General features: G+C 36.9%; 1 non-coding gene across 1 annotated transcript; it reads left to right on the top strand.

Annotated features, from left to right (window-relative positions):
- The first annotated feature begins 1,039 nt into the window (after nt 1-1,039).
- Nucleotides 1,040-1,143, top strand: LOC117719464 (U6 spliceosomal RNA). Its single transcript, XR_004608185.1, has one exon. It is a non-coding gene; the product is annotated as a U6 spliceosomal RNA (small nuclear RNA).
- Nucleotides 1,144-3,183: the final 2,040 nt, after the last annotated feature.

Below are 3,183 nucleotides of genomic sequence, written 5' to 3'. Positions count from 1 at the left end.
CTGGAAACAAACTCATAGAACTATGACTACCTGAGTTTTTGAGGAAGGTATCAAAATAAACTATAAGAGAAAAGCAACCTAGTCAATAAAAGATGCTGACAAGATTGGATATCAAACTGAAGAGGAATGAAAATAGATCCAGAGCTCTCCCTTTGCCTAAAATCAATTCAAACTGGATCAAGGACCTTAATTTCAAACCCAGAATGCTAGAACTTCTAGAACAGGAGGAGATCAAGTGACCCTTGGGAAATCATCAATATCATCAGATATCATCATCAAAACACAGATTTTACATTATGATTCATCATCATATCATCAGAAAACACAGATTTTTACATTATGATTCATAACAGTAGCACAATTAGAGGTATGGAGTAGTCATGAAAGTAATTTTATGGTTGGGAGTCACCATAACAGGGGGAACTGTATTAATGGGGCACAGCATTAGGAAGGGTGAGAATCACTATCCTAGAGGACAACAAAGAATGCACTTCAATACACACACACACACACACACACACACAGAGACATACATACATATGTGTATATATGTATACATACACATGCACACATAGACACAGACACACAGAGACCCAGACACACAGGCAGACAGACAGACAAACAGACAGACAGACAGACACACACACACACACACAAAGACAAGAACTTTCTGAACACAACTCTGGTAGCACAGAAAAACAGTTCCAAAAATTAACAAGTAAGTCTCCTTGAAATAAAATAAAACAACGTTTACAGCAAAGGAAGCTTATCAAGTAGGAAAAGCCAGACTGTCTAAAGAATGGGAGAAAGGCTTTGACAGGTATGCCTCAGACAGGATTAATGTCTGAAATATATCAATAATTGTCAAAATTAAGCACTCCCTTATAAATCTGCCAGTCAACAAATGAGCTAATGAAATGAATGGACAGATCGCAATAAAATAAACACAAATGACCAATAAGCACTTATAAAGTGTTTGAGACCTTTAGCCACTAGAGAAGTGCATATTAAAAGTACTGTGTATTAAAAGTACTGTGAGGTGTTTGCTTTGGCAGCACATACAGTAACATTGGAATAATGTGAAGATTAGCATGGCCCCTGTGAAAGGATGACATGCAGTTTTGTGTAGTATTCCACACTAAACAAAAAGAGTCCACTGCGAGATTACATCACCCCTTAGAATGCCAATCATAGAGGAAAAGAACAGCAAGCGATGCTGTTGAGCATGAGCGGAATGAGGAATGTTTATTCATGGATGATGGGAATATGAACTACTGCAGCCACACTGGAAATCAGTAGAGAGTTTTCCTAAAAAATAGAACTAGAACATCCATAGATCCAATTATACTAGCCCTGGGATTGCACTCGAAAGAATCTATAGTCCATGTCAGGAATGTATCACCAGAGATGCATCCCTGTCCACTGCAGCATTATTGACAATAATAAGGACTGAGTCAGTTTAGACATCCCCCAATAGATGGATGAGCAATAAAAATGTGGTACAAATACATAGTGGGCTTTTATTCATATGCAAAGACAAATGGACCATAAAGTCTCCAGGAAAATGATGCTTCTGTATTATATTACATCTAAACAAAATTACTCAGGTTCAGAATAACAAGAACTGCATGTTTCTTTCATAAGCAGATCCTAGCTTGTATTATTTATATAAATGGGATTGAGTGTGGGTTTATAAGAGTAAGAAGTAGAAAAGAGGTGTCAAAGAAGGGAGGGAGGTAAAGGACACAACAATGGAAAAAGAACTTTTATTCTTCTGAAGTTGTTGTCTGTGGAGCTTACTGCTTCTGCCTGCCAACCTAGGGCTAATCCTAGAAGCCTCCATAAGATCTCATCTAGGCTGAGAATGTTTTCAGCCTCTGAGACTTACTGCTGAATCAGTTCATGCCTTTATAGTTCTTTCAGAACTCTGGCTGGCTGGATCAACTCAGTTTTTTTTTTTTTTTTTTTTTTTTTTTTTTCTGGCTCAAACTCCTCTCCAAGCTGACTGATTCAATCTGGCTTCTCGTGGCTTCTCCTGAATTGCTCTGATTGTCTTCATACTAGCTTTGGCATTATATTCTAATCTTCTGGCTCCTTCTCTTTCTCTTGGTTGTTCTGTCTTCACCTGTGTGTAGCTTGTTCTCTGTCTGTAACCTGTTTCTGTAGAATTCTCCTGGTAAAACGACCTCCTTTTCTCTCCCTTAAGTAGCTTCTTTTCCCTCTCTTCTTGTGAGAGGTGGGCTTATCCTATTCTGCCAAATATTTCTCTGATTCATCACTTTGTCTGCCATTCCATTAGATATCATTTTCAAACACGAGTGCTTTCATTTACAAACCTAACTGTACCTTCACTGTTTGGGATTAAGGTAGGTACTGAGAGTACAACTATATTCCAGCCAGAGGGATTAAAACTGTGTGCTAAGGCTGAGCCACACCACAACTAGAAACAGGTATTTTCAGTAAATAACACAATCTCAGGGTTCACAGTGTGATCAAATATCCTGCAACAATAAGAGACATGAAAACAGAAAGGAAGCCATAGGGTGTGCAGAAGGGTACAGGAGAAGCAGTTGGGGTGGGCGTGGGGTGGGGTTGAAGAGAAGGTTGAAGAATCAATAAACCATTTTTTTTTTGAAATTTTCACAATAAAACCTAACAATGTGCATGCTCCTTAAAAGTTATTAACATAAAAATTCAAAAGAAAAAAATTGATTAAAAGGAAGATAAAAGAACAATAAGTAAAATATACCAAACGAGAAGTTGGTCATCAAAAAAAAAAAAAAAAAAAAAAAAAAAAAAACCCAACAAAACACACAAGATTGACATTAAATAATTAGGCCAAACTAACCAAATGAAAGAGAAACACAAATTAAGAAAAATTACAGATGAAAATTTGAGATTCCTATGGAGACCACTGAAATATAGAGAATTATTGGGAAATATGTTAAAATGTATTTTTAAAAAAATCTAGAAAATCTGGAAGAGATGAATAAATTTCTAGGCACTTATGACTTATCAAAATAAAATCAGTAAAATTAATGCAGTAAGTAGGAAGCTCAGCATGGAGTTTTATCAAAGGCACAAAGAAGAGCTAACACCCAGGCTCCCCCGACTTCCCCATAAAATATGAAGGAAAGGAACACCATCGAAATCATTTTGCAATCCAGAATACCCTACATCACA

The sequence above is a fragment of the Arvicanthis niloticus genome, chromosome 13 (assembly GCF_011762505.2).
Source record: "Arvicanthis niloticus isolate mArvNil1 chromosome 13, mArvNil1.pat.X, whole genome shotgun sequence".
Lineage (NCBI taxonomy): Eukaryota > Metazoa > Chordata > Mammalia > Rodentia > Muridae > Arvicanthis > Arvicanthis niloticus.
The sequence above is the reverse complement of the archived record's forward strand: the minus strand, read 5'-3'. Positions and strand labels throughout refer to the sequence as shown.